Source organism: Diceros bicornis, chromosome 9 (genome assembly GCF_020826845.1).
Source record: "Diceros bicornis minor isolate mBicDic1 chromosome 9, mDicBic1.mat.cur, whole genome shotgun sequence".
NCBI classification, from domain to species: Eukaryota; Metazoa; Chordata; class Mammalia; order Perissodactyla; family Rhinocerotidae; genus Diceros; species Diceros bicornis.
In genome coordinates this window covers 12093019-12106837 of record NC_080748.1, presented here as the reverse complement: position 1 = coordinate 12106837, position 13819 = coordinate 12093019, and positions in this window count along the sequence as shown.

Genomic DNA, 13819 nt, shown 5'->3' with positions numbered 1-13819 from the left:
CTTTGGAATAACCCAGTTGCCCATTAAACTGGTGCCCAAATCATAAGCAACAGGAAAACTGATTCCGGCTGCCCAAAGTCAAAGCCCGGCTGTACCCAATGGGGAGAAGAGATGTTAATATTCCATCCTGGGGAAGGTCAACCTTCCCATAAAATGGGCAAAAGAGTTCCTTCCTATGCAGCGAAGACTGAAAAATGTTTTCTTAATTTAAAAAAAAAGTTTGAACATATATATCCTACTACCTATACCTGTTCTCTTCTATACCCTATAAAATATACATATACTCTATAAGGTGAAAGAAAAATGAAGTTCAGAAATGTTGAGCAGCTTCCAAGATTTACAAGTTGGTAGCGCAACAGGGTGGTGAGGAGGAGCCCTCAACCTGCACTTGGGATCTGCACTGAGCTTGTGATATAAAAGCTCCAGCTAGGGCAGTGGAGGGTGGACATCTATTATAATATAGAGAGCCATATGTGGGCCCGGAAAGAGTTGGTTCCTTTCCTTTTCCACACACCTGTGAAACGAGCAATGGCTGACATTATCATAACGAAAGCGATGTTTACAAGTCCACCACGGTGCTCTAAAATATGCTGCCAACAAAGTTATAAAGCCTCCTCTGACATTTAAACAGATTGGAAGCAGCAATTTCATAAGATTAAAGAAATAAGAAATATTGAAATGAGGAAAAAATCTTAGAAGCCAACAAGACTAATTTCTTACCTAATAGAGGAACCCACCCACAGAATCTCTGGCAGGTAGGTACCTGACGTCTGCTTGAAAACTTCTAATTGTAGGGGATGTCACCACCTAACAAGACAGCCCATTCTATTTTTGAACAGCCCTAAAGAGTTATAAAGTTCCTTCCTATACAGAACCTGATATTGCTTCCCTGTTACTTCTACTTCTTGGCCTGAGCTTTATCTTCTTAAAATAGATTATTTAAAATTATTTAGAGCAATCTACAGATTCAATGCAATCCCTATCAAAGTCCCATGAAAAATGTTATTGGGACAAATGTTAATGGAACAGAATTGAGAGCCCAGAAATTAACCCACACATCTATGGACAGCTAATTTTCAACAAGAGAGCCAAGAACATACAATGGAGAAAGGAAAGTCTCTTCAATAAATAGTGTTGGGAAAATTGGACAGCCACATGTACAAGAATGAAAGTAGACCACTATCTTACTCTATATATAAAAATTAACTCAAAATGGATTAAAGACTTGAATGTAAGATCTGAAATCATAAAACTCCTAGAAGAAAACATAGGCAGGATGCTCTCTGACATCAGTCTCAGCAGGATCTTTTTGAATATTATGTCTCACCAAGCAAGGAAAACAAAAGAAAAAATAAACAAATGGGACTACATCAAACTAAAAAGCTTCTGCACAGCAAAAGAAACCATCAACAAAACAAAAACAATTGGGAGAAGATATCTGCAAATCATATATCTGATAAGAGGTTAATATCCAAAATATATAAAGAACTCATACAACTCAACAACAACAAAAAAACAAACAAACCAATTACAAAATGGGCAAAGGATCTGAACATTTTTCCAAAGAAGATATACAGATGGCCAACAGGCACATGAAAAGATGTTCAAAATCACTAATTATTAGGGAAATGCAAATCAAAATTACAGTGAGATATCACCTTACATCCATCAGAATGGCTATAATTAACAAGACAGGAAATAACAAGTATTGGAGAGGATGTGGAGAGAAGGGAACCCTCATACACGGCTGGTGGGAATGCAAACTGGTGCAGCCACTATGGAAAACAGTATGGAGATTCCTCAAAAAATTAAGAACAGAACTACCATATGATCCAGCTATTCCACTTCTTGGTATTTACCCAAAGAACACGAAAACACAAATGCATAAACATAGTTGCACCCCTATGTTCATTGCAGCATTATCTGCAATAGAGAAGTCTTGGAAACAATGTAAATGCTCATCGATGAATGAATGGATAAAGAAGATGTGGTGTATATATATATATATATACAATGGAATACTACCAGCCATAAAAAATATGAAATTTTGCCATTTGCAACAACATAGGTGGACCATAAGGGTATTATGCTAAATGAAATAAGTCAGACAAAGTCAAATACTGTATGATTTCATTCATAAATAGAAGATAAAAACAACAATAACAAACTAACAAACGCATAGATACATAGAATAAATTGGTGGTTACCAGAGGGGAAAAGGGGAAGGAGGAGAGAGAAAGGGGTGACTGGGCACATGTGTACGGTGATGGATGTTAATTAGTCTTTGGGTGGTGAACATGATGTAGTCTACACAGAAATCGAAATATAACGATAACGATGTACACCTGAAATTTACGTAATGTTATAAACCAATGTTACCTCAATTAAAAAGTAAATAAAAAGAAAACTATTTAGGTAATTTAGGATCATCTGAGAACATTCCTCTCCAGCATGAGGTAACATACTATTTGCTTGGAGGTATATGTAAGTCACACAAGGCAGGAAACGGTGACTTTTATGAGGGCTTGGTCACAAAGTTCCCACTCTGAAGGAGGTTAGATTCTGGAGGTCAGAGTCACAGTAAAATTATTTTGCTAGTGAAAAATAGTTAACATCATGCTCAGTAATTTTGATTGCATAAATATGCTAACTGGGAAAATGAACTGTCATCTTTGAACAAGAAAAAGATGGCCTATGAATTCTGTTAGAATTTCTAAAGAAAATTTTCCTGAAGGCATAAACAATATACTTCAAAGTAATTATAGTCTCAACCAGCCCACTGAAATTTACAATTGCCAATAATAATAAGTTGTTCCTTTCTCCCATTATCCTCAACAAATTAATATTATAAAGTTTTCTTTAAATCCTGGGTAAACATTTAATCATGTAGCCAATACAGCCCATTTTAAAAATGGTTAACGGGTTCTATTTCTAAAAGTTCCCTCAAATCCTTTCTCCAAGAAAGAGTGGCATATATACAATTATTTTTTTCCTTTGATGGAAAATATGAAAAGTAAAATTAAACAAAAAACTGGCTTCTCATCTTTTCCTTAAATACAAAATTTTAAATGTCCATTAACCAGCACCGGAAGACCTGCGAGGTGTTGGTGACACAAGTGCTATGGTGCTGATTCTTCACACGCTAAGAGTGCACTAAAACATGATTTTAACTAGGAGGCTACTTTGGGTCCACAATAAGAGCTCACTCATAGTTTGTTTCCATTAATAGTCACAAACCCTTTTTTACAAAAACCAAAAGATATCATGTAACTTTGGTAGATACTTTGAAGACTCCTTTTCTAAATGAATAAATCACTCACAAACATGTTGGATGTTAACTTTTTTGTTACTTCATCGAAATAAAACTATCAAGTTACATTTACAAACTTGTTTCTCAAACAGTATCCTTCCAAAGCAAGAGACCGGCCCCTGGTCTTGAATTCAGCTCCAGGCTGCATAAGCATCACTGCGCACCAACGGAGTGGAGCGCCAGGCCTTTGAAAGCACCCCCCACTTTCAAGACGCAGACACTCCTTTCAGCCACATTCCTTAATACTCGAAACATGAAATTCCAGTGAAACGTTAATTAACAAATTCAAGGCTCAAATCAGGATGCTCATATAAAGTAATATAAAACCTTATGTAAGCCACAGTAATGAGAGTGAACTCAATTACAATAAAGAAACATATTTAGTTAAGTAAAAATATTTTAATTATTGCTTATTCAGAGATGGATATAAGTGGCAAAGGCAATTAAATATCCCCATAAACCAAAAATTAACTGTAAACAGCCCCAGCATATTTCTTTGCTTACCATCCTATGGCCTCCAGTTAATTTTATTTCCCCAAATAGTTGCTTACAACCTACTCACATAAATTTTTCTCCATCCCTAAAGAAGTCTGCTCCTTTGGCTGTATCAGCATCCCAGGTGAAAAGGACCAAGCGAGCCATATCTGCCCAAGTGTATCAGATTCAGACATTTGATACACAGCTTTATTCAGGAACCTGTTAGAAATGCAGGCTCTTAGGCTCCACCCCAGACCTGAGAATCAGAATGTCCATTTTAACAAAATCTCCAAGTGATTCCCAAGCATATGAAAGTCTGAGTGGCACTGCTTTAGACCAGTAGATCTCAAAGGGTGGTCCCAGGAGCAGCAACAGCAGCATCACCTAGGAACTGCTACAAATGCAAATTCTTGAGCCCCACCCTACTGAATTAAAACCTCTGGGGGTGGGTCCCAGGATCTGTGGTTTAACAAGCTCTCCAGCTGACTCTGCTATACTCAAAAGCTTTAGAGAACCATTGCTTTAGACCAGGGGTTGGCAAACTTTCTGTGAAGGACCAGATAGTAAACTCAGTCTTTGCAGGCCATACGGTCTCTGCATTACGCAGTTGCAGCATGAAGGCAGCCATGGACAATTTGTAAACAAACGAGCTTGGCTGTGTTCCAATAAAACTTGACTATGGACACTGCAATTTGAATTGTACATCATTTTCACGTGTCATTAAACATTCTTCTTTTGATTTTTCTTCAATCATTTAACGATGTGAAACCATTCCTAGCTAACGGGCCACGAAAAGAAAGACAAGTGGTGAGCCAAACTGGCCTAGTTTACCAGGCCCTGCTTTAGACCACGAGATGATTTTCCCCAGCTCCCGGTGACCTCCTTTTTTGACACACCCAAGTCCCGACGGTCATCCCACAGGCTCAACGCAAATCAGAGCGCTAAGCAACCTCGCCTCTCAACAGAAGTATAATGTTTAAACACAATCTGTAATTTTGGAAACAACCTTGCTGAGGAGGGTACACAAATCTCCCACACTAATAATGCTCAGGAAATAAAGCGAGATTCTGTGGAGAAGTATAATACTAGTGAGCTTTTCAAAACTTAATTGGAAATGGGGGTGGAGGAGCAAATGAAAGAATCCAACAGATTCTGTAATCTGAGTCCAGCCCATCTTTCTAATCTTATCTCTATCTGCCGCCTGTGCTCCAACTGAATGCAACACCTCTCTCTGTACCCAAATCACACCGGGTGTGTGCCCACCAATCTCTCCCACCCCTCTCTCCATCAGGAATACCCTACTCATTCCTTAATGTCTCACACAAATACAGCTCCTCCGTGAAGCACTCCCAATCCTCCAGCAAAAATCACTCTCTCTGTAGTCTTTCCTTGTGTTTCTATTATCCTGATTACCATATTCTTGCTTTATTTGTAGATTTTTAAAATATCCTTCACTAAATTATAAACTCCTTGAAGGTAGCAATATCTTACTCATCTTATATTTCACAGAGCACAGTTAGTCCCATAGCAGAGGGACACAGTAGTCACTTGCATATTTTCTGAAATGATTTATATTTAGTGAAAATATTGTAAAAAGTATTATAGAAACAACAGCAGTGGCAGCTACCATTATTGCATCTCTAGTGCCTGACACTTAAAGTTACCTCCAACCGGATAAGAAAACATCCTTTATGGTAGGAATTCTTGTGCCTATTTGACAGAGTTGACACTGAGAGTCTGAGAGCTTAATCAGGTTGTGCAGTTCAGAGGTTCTCATGGTGTGGTCCCCAGATGAGCAACATCAGCATCAGCTGGAAACTTGTTGGGATGTAAATTCACAGGGCCCACACCCCCCACTCAGGTGTTTCTTTTTACTCAGGAAAGGATGCTGAGCTTTGGTAAGATCTTGTCACAGCCTTTTAAGTGAAAATGCAGATAGATAAGTCTTTGATATGTGTCTTTTAGAGATTATCTTGTTCCTCAAATTCTTCCTGAAAATTTGAGTTAACCAAATGCTTACCTATCACCACAACTCAACCCAACCATCAGGGTGCAGTGGATGGAGAGGTACAGACATCAAATGTGGGAAATCCAGCTACTTTCAGCAGGTACATGGTCCAAATGAGCATGGACTTTATGAAGACATTTCATAAGAACACAGTGATGGAATGAAATGTCAATAATGTATAGAAAGCAAAAAGTAAAGATACAAAGATCACAGCAGTTGATTATTTATTCCAGCTGGTGCGAACTGAGGGGTCATTTGATATTTGATTTGGGCAGTAGTAGTTCCTAGGGGCTATTTGAAAAAAAAGTTTAACTAAGGCTAAGGGCAAACTGATAGGCTTAAATATCAAGATGTTTTTCACCAAAGAGATGTCTGTAACTGCGGTACAGCTGCCGCCAACAGTCATACAGCAGTTTTACCACCGTGAGGGAACACCTACTGTGCATTCATTAGGCCTATTTTATCATTTGTCACAATAAGACTAAATTATCTTATGTAGACCAGAAGATGCTGGTAAGAAAACGAGGATTTCCTTCTAAGAGAGATTCTACCATGTTTTTTATTCTCTTCTCCCTTGCCATGCATTTTCCTTCAAAGTTGCTGTGTATGTTTTAAGGTTAGTTAACTTTATGCATTACCAAAATCATAAAGGTCAATATTTACAAAAGATGTGAAAGAAACATGTCCATATTCACAGGTTTTGGGATATCTTAATTTACCTTGAGATCCACTTTGCAAAGCCCATAAGCAAATTCCATAATTATTCAACACAAGAGCATCAAAGTGAACATGCTGGCCTGATGAGGAGCTGTAGTCACGTGAGGCACACAGCGGATGCAGCTCCACTGAGAAGGAGAAATTCGGTAAGAGGTGGATATAAGTGATAGCCGCCTGAAATTTTCTGAACAAAAGAGGGAAACTGAGCAGCCTGATCTATGAAATCATGTGTTCCCTTTGGTGGAGCTGATTCAAACGGGCATGGGATTCCTTTTCCACGGCCTCCTGTAATAAACTACCTAACCTAGGCGTAGACAGCAATAGGAAAAATACACGTGGCAAAACTCCTAGGCTGGCCTCAGGATAGAACTTGAGGGAAAAAGACTATCTATATGAATAAAATGGCCCAAGCAGTCTTCATTACAGTCGTGTATTTGTAATGCATTTATAATTACTAATAATTAATTAAAGATATTCCTCAATGAGGCAATTTTGAACACAGTAATATTACCAGTCCTTATAAACATGAATAATCATGGACAGATGGATTGCTATAATAATTACAGTGATTCTGTTTGTTTTCATTTTATAGAAAACCCTGAGGAATAGGTCTGGGAGAACTCTGACAAATCTGAGACACATGGCGGATCATCAGAAAGGGACTCACTCTCTCTTGGGGATGCTTCTTACTCTCGATAAACCTGAGTTTCCTCATTTGTAAAGCGTAGTTAATACTAATACCTACCTCACAGGTATGTTGTAAGCATCAAATGAGACAAGAGATGAGAAAGGTGCTCTGGGAATGCTAAAGCTCTCTACAAAGGAGAGTCATTTCCACACGGGAATAGTTCACATCAAATGAATGGAGGGCAACAATTTAAAATTGTGGGCTAATTTCTGTAAATGCTATTTCATTTAAACTAAGTGATAATATCTGAATTTCAAATTGTTTGAGAAAATTACTAATTATTCTTTATAGCAACCCCCGAAACACTGAAACATTTTCCAGTTATATAAATGATCAGCCTAAAGGCAAACCATAGGAACACGATACACAACAGATGCTGCTATTGGCCATATTTGAGGAACACTTAAAATGCTGATCAAGCCATCTCCCTCAATATCCACGTCATGACTTTTTTCTTATGATCTACTGAAGAATTACATTTGTGAATTATCACAGCTTACAAAAGTCCTATCCCCTTGCACCCCTCAACCCCACTCCTTAGTGCATGCTCGTGCACACACGCACGTACACACACACGCAGAAATAACAGTAAAAGTAAAAGCACCATTGGCAATTCTAACTAGGCTAGTTAATTTAAAGCATCCTCTACCTACTAGTTGTTTTTTAAATTTCTGAGTCTTCCAATCAATAGAATGTCAATAACAGAACTTTTTCCTGTAGCTGATTTCTGTAGATTAACATGGTAATATTAAACTATATAAACATGAATCTCCAAGGATGATGACATTGCTACAGAAGATCCTTTCCATTATCTGTAGCTGTGCACTAAATGTACTACTGAATGAACCATCATCCATGAGGTACAGAGGGCTTTTGAAGCACTAAAAAACTAGCACATACATTTTTAAAGATGTACATACCATAAGTAAATGGTGTTTAGAGTAAATACCATGCCAGCCTGGACTTCAGTGACAAGCTGTATGATTTAGGCTGCTCAGACCACTCACTGGGCCTATGTAATCATGAGTTTCAATTTTCAAACGAACAGAGAATTCAATTTTTAAACAAAGAAAGAAAGAACTAAGTAATCACAAGTTTTAATTTACAAACACAGAAAAATACTTAAAATTTTTGTGGCATAAATGAACAATGTTACATTGATATAAGAAAAGAAAGAGCAACAGAACAGAATAACTTAGAAATAAACCTCATTATATATAAAAATGTAATACATGACAAAGAATCCATCACCAGGAAGGGAAACATTGTTTAATAAATGGTTTGGTGAGTACCAGCTGGCAATTTGTTTTACATATATACACACACACACACACACATATATATATATGACAAATATATATGTAACAAATATTTGTTACAAATATATATATAAAATTTAGGCACCCCATTCCAGGCATACAAAATGGTGTCAAATTAATTTTTGTATTTAAAAACATAAAAATAAAACCACAGGAAAACAAAAATAAAATGCAATTGAAAATTTTTCAGCTTCTAGAGGTGACACCTTCTATGCTTAGAAAGATAGAAGGAAAAAGCAACGGAAAAGCAGCACAGATTTGCCTATATAAAAATTTACCACCACCACATGTTTTTTTAAAAAACAAATAAAACACTAGGAAAAATCTTTTTGCTAAATATGACAGTTTTATTTTTGTTAGGTAAATTGATAAAAGCATTAACCCAAGAGGTAAGTAACTAGATAAAAAGCACTCTTGAGTGTCCTGTGCTAGAAAACCTCCTTAATTAGGCAACCCCCGCCCTTCAGCCCCTTTCCTTCCAGTGACATCTCCAGCCTCGTCCCCTTGCATCCTGTACTCCTGCCACACTGAGCTACTTACAATCTCCAGGTGAGTCCAAGTTCTCTCAAAGCCCCATGTCTTCGTGCTTTCACTGTACGAGAGTGGCCATGTCCCCATTCTTCCACCTGAAAATTCACCTTTCAAAACAGCTCAAGTCGCACCTGTACCAGGACACCTGCCCATGCCCACTTCTATCACCATATGCTGACCTGCTCTGTCAACACGGTCCGGGAGAACTTCCTGTGATGATAGAAATGTTCCATATCTGTGGATGGGCTATGGAGCACTTAAAATGTAGCCAGTACAGCTGAGAAACTGACCTTTTAATTTTACTTACTTTTAATTTAAATTGTCTTATGTGGGTAGTGGTTTCCCATATTAGACAGCATAGTAATCTAGATAGAGGCCTTCGGGAGCTCACTGACTTTGTCTTATTTACCTCTGTATCCCGATCACCAGCCCAATGCCTGGTACATGAATAGAAACTTGGTAAATGTTCGTCAAATGAATAATTTTAGGTGTTAATTATGAACCAAACACTGAGTACATTAAATGTATTATCTATCTGACTCTAAAGACAACAATATGAAATAAGCACTTGTTTTACCAGTGAGGAAATGAAGGAACTAAGAGGGCTAAGCAACGTATGGACTAAATTTTAGTGTCCCCCAAAATTCATATCTTGAAGCTGTAACCCCCAATGTGATGGTATTTGGAGGCGCTGCCTTTGGGAGGTAATTAGGTTTAGATGAATTCAGGAGGGTGGGGCCCCCATGATGGGATTAGTGTCTTTTGAAGAGGAAGAGATCAGAGCATGCTCTCTCTTGCTCCCTGCCACGTGAGGACACAGCAAGAAGGTGACCATCTGCAATACAAGAAGAGAACCCTCTCTAAGAAACCGAAACTGCTGGGACCTTGATCTTGGACTTCCTAGTCTCCAGACAAGGAGAAACAAATGTCTGTGGTTTAAGCCACCCAGTCTGTGGTATTTTGTTGTAGCAGCCAGAGCTGGCTAAGACAAGCAACTTGTCCCAGTTACACACATAGTAAATGCTGGGAAGGGATTCTAAGCAATATGCCAAAAGAATGATTGTAGGTATTGTGTTTATTTAACTACGTTTCCAAGCTTTTCATGACACGGATGTGGTACTTTCCAATTTCCTTTATTAAGTATTAATGTATTTTTATATAAACTATTTTATATTAAAGTATAACATACATACAGAAAAGTGAACAAGTAAGTAATTAAATGAGTCAACACAAAGTGAACACCCCAATGAAACTACCACCCAAATCAGGAAACAGAATATTACCAGCAGTCTAGAAGCCTCCTTATTGTGCCCTCTCACACCACACTCGCCCCCCCAACCATTCTCCCTACAAATAACTTCTGACTTTTTACACAATAGATTAGTTTTGCCTATTTTTGACCTTGATAAAAAGTCATACATATGAACTCTCGTGTCTAGCTTTATTGACTCAGCACTGTCTGTGACATGTATTCATGTCATTGTGGGTAGCAACACTGCTAGTGATTGCCGTACAGGATTCCATTGTAAAAATATACCACAGGTTGCTGATCTAGTCTCTTACTGAAGGACATCTGGGTCATTTCCAGTTTGGAGCTGTTAGGAATAACAGTGCCACGAGTTTCTGGCATACGTCTTTTGATGCGTATATGTCCACATTTCTGTTGGTTATATTCCTAAGAATGGAATTGCTGGGCCATAGGGCATGCAAATGTTCAGCTTTTGACTAGCAGTTTTACAAACTGGTTACCAATTTATACTCTCACCAGAGTATGAGAGTTCTAATATTCTCCAATGTTGTTAATATTGATATTTTCATCTCTTTAATTCTAGTGATCCTGGGGGGGAGTGTGTATATTGGTATCTCATTGTGGTTTTGTTACATTTTCCTGACGACTAATGGAACTGAACATCTTTCCTTTATTTATTGGCCATTTGGATATCCTGTTTTGTGAAGTGCGTGTCAAGTTTTTTGCCTACATTTCTATTGAGTTCTTATCACTGCTTTTTAAATATTTAGTTATTTAAATATTCTGGATATAAGATCTTTGTCACTTGCATGTATTATAAATACCTCCTCTCACTCTGTGGCTTGCCATTTCAAACTCAATGATCTTTTTCTGATAAACAGAATTTCTTCATTTTAATGCAGTCCAATATTTTCTGATGAGACTGACAGTGATTTTACGGTGTCATACAATGTGTCAACATTTGAAAGATATGTGTAACTCAGTGGATAGATATTTTCCAAATGACCAATGCGTGGTGTTATAAAATCATGCATGAATAAAAAAATCATTCAAAGTACAAGATAGACCAATGAATTTTAGTGAATATTATAAAAAGTTCATTGATAAACTTTCAGATTCCACTTCACAACTAAGCTTTAAGAAATTATCACTTGGGCCGGCCCAGTGGCACAAGCGGTTAAGTGAGCGTGCTCCGCTGCGGGGGCCCAGCGTTCGCCAGTTCGGATCCCGGGCACGCACAGACACACTGCTTGGCAAGTCATGCTGTGGCGGCATCCCATATAAAGTGGAGGAAGATGGGCACGGATGTTAGCCCAGGGCCAGTCTTCCTCAGCAAAAAAAGAGGAGGATTGGCAGATGTTAGCACAGGGCTGATCTCCTCAAAAAAAAAAAAAAATTATCACTTGTCAAGTTTGCTATATCAAAAAATATTCACAACTATTGAAAAAAGCTATTAAAATATTCCTCCCTTTTCCCACTTTCCACAACATCTTTGTGAGGCCAGATTTTCTTCATATACTTCAACTGAAACAGATATGTTGTCTTCTGGTTCTGTCTTCTATTCTTCTATTAAGCCAGACATTAACAAAATTTGCAAAAATATAAAGTAATAATGCTCATTAAATTTTTTATTTGGAAATATAGTTATTTTCCATAAAAATGTATTATTTAGGTGAACATGTATTGGGTTTATTATTTTTATTTTAAATATGTATTTATATATTACATGTTCATAAATATGTTTAATTTCCTAAGTTAATTTCTGTAGTCCATATCCATATATAATACTGTATGATACAGTAAATATTCAAAAATATAACTCAGGAGAACCGCTGGTATAGTTGTTCTATCAATTACTGAGAGAGAGGTGTTAAAATCTTCAACTATAATTATGGATTTGTCAGTTTTTTCTTCTAGTATTTTTTCTTTATAGCTATCTATCAGTCACCTACATATTTAGAATAGCTATCATTCTCACTTTATCTCTAGTAATGATTCTCTCAAAGCTTACCTAGATTATAGTAATATAGTTACACTAGCTTTCTTTTGGCTAATGTTTTTTTTTTTTTTAAAGTGATCATGTTCTCCTCTGTTTTTTTTTTTTTTTTTTTGAGGAAGAGTAGCCCTGAGCTAACATCTGTTGCTAATCTTTCTCTTTTTCTTTTTTCTCCCCAGTAGACCCAGTACATAGTTGCATATCCTAGTTGTAGGTCCTTCTAGTTCTTCTATGTGGACGCTGCCTCAGCATGGCTTGATGAGCAGTGAGTAGGTCCACGGCCAGGATCGGAACTGGCGAACCCCGGGCCACCGGAGTGGAACACGTGAACTTAACCGCTATGCCACCAGGCCGGCCCATGGTTAATGTTTTCATGGTATACATTTTCAGCCATTATTCACCTATTGTGCTTTTCTCTCTATCTGCCCCCTCCCCATTTTCTGGGACTCTATATATATGTACAACACATCTTTTTACCCTGTCCCATAGGTCTCTTATGCTCCTTCCTGTTTGGCATTTTTTTTCTAATTCTTTTTTATCTCCATGCTTCAGCCTGGACATTATTTTTACCTATTTTCTAATTCACCATTTCTCTCTCTAGCTCTATCTAATCTGTCCTTAAGCCCACTGTTGAGATCTTAATTTCAGTTAATTTCTTAGATCTAGATTTTTATTCTTTCTTAGAGTTTCCAGTTCTACTCTTATAGTTCTAGCTCCAGTACAATTCTCCATCATTTAGTTGCTTGAATCTAGTAATCGTAGTTATCTTAAAGTCTGGATTTGATAACTCCAATAACAAGCTAACCCAAAAACAGGGTCTGTTTCTTTTGACTGTTTAATCTCTTGGTTTTCAGTCAATTCTTGTTTTTCCATACTTATTTTTTTAATTGAAGGATAGAAATTGTGTGTGAAAACTATTAAAGATAATTTGAGACTCTAAAGAATGTTATTTTTCACCAAAGGGATTTTACTTTTGCTTCTGGCAGCAGTTAGGGTGGGGAAAACTGCTTACTTGCATCAGGGATTGTGCTAGGCTTCTGTCTTCACAAGGTCTGGCCTATTTCCAATTCACCCATATTCCTAGATTATAACCTTTTAGGTGTCCCAAATAAAAGCATGATGTTTATCAGAACCCCTCATTTTTGGTGGGCTCTGAATTGTATTTTTAGTCTCTGCCACCCATGAGTCTTCTAGAAGCTTTGCTCACTTTGAACTGGCATATGCTTCAAGTGGAAATGTAGTGCCAACAGTCAGGCTCACTCCTCTGGGATCTTGGCTCCACAGCCCTTATTGCATTGGTAGCTCTCCAATGCACTTCAAAAACAGTTGTTTTTTAAATTACTATTAAGGTGAAATTCACATAAAATAAAATGAACCATTTTAAAGTAAACAATTTAGTGGTATTTAGTACATTCACAATGTTGTACAACCACCACATCTATCTAGTTCCAAAACATTTCCATGCCTGCAAAATGAAACCTCATACCCAGTAAGCAGTTACTCCCCATTTCCCCTCCCCACAGC